The sequence below is a fragment of the Alligator sinensis genome, unplaced genomic scaffold (genome assembly GCF_000455745.1).
Source record: "Alligator sinensis unplaced genomic scaffold, ASM45574v1 scaffold267_1, whole genome shotgun sequence".
NCBI lineage: Eukaryota > Metazoa > Chordata > Crocodylia > Alligatoridae > Alligator > Alligator sinensis.
In genome coordinates, this window is record NW_005842100.1 from 1,376,555 (window position 1) to 1,377,216 (window position 662).

The following is a 662-nucleotide window of genomic DNA, read 5'->3' on the forward strand; positions in this document are numbered from 1 at the left end:
CCGCGCTCACACACGCGCGCGCATGCAGCACACGCCCGCACGGCACACGGATGTACACACACACTCACCGCACACACCACACACAGCACGCGTATGCACACACACCGCGCACGCTCACCGCACACACCACGCGTATATGTACACACACACACGGAGCGCACGCTCACCGTACACACGCACAGCACACCTGGACGTCCGCACAGCACACGGCTGTGTACACTCACCGCGCACACTACACGCGTGCACCCTCACTGCGCACCTCTATGTACGCACACGGTGCACACTCGCAGCACACGGATAGGTACACACACACTCGCCGCACACGCGTGCACACTCACGGCACACGTGTGCGCACACGCATGCACACAAACAGCGCACCCCTGGCTCTCGCAGCACACGTGTCCGTACACACACACACACACACACACACACGACCGCGCAGCACAAGTGCGCGCACGCACACACGGGGCACACGTTTAAGTACACTCGCACACACGTATACACACACACGCGCGGGGGGGGGCTATGCAAAGCCCGTGGCGGCTACACACATGCGGCTGGAAGACGCCCGTGTCCCCCGGGCCGGAGCGGGGCCGGCGGCACGCGGCGGAGGCGCCTCTTCATAGTCCCGCTGCGCGGCCGGCGGCGGGCGGCTGCCTCCC

General features: G+C 65.9%; 1 protein-coding gene across 1 annotated transcript in view; it reads right to left on the bottom strand.

Annotated features, from left to right (window-relative positions):
- NUAK1 (NUAK family kinase 1) overlaps window positions 1-662 on the bottom strand; it is a 65,206-nt gene extending 64,544 nt beyond the window's left edge. Inside the window, exon 1 of the mRNA XM_025204878.1 lies at window positions 552-662. The gene's annotated coding sequence lies outside the window, so the exon portion shown is untranslated. The remainder of the gene's footprint in view (window positions 1-551) is intronic.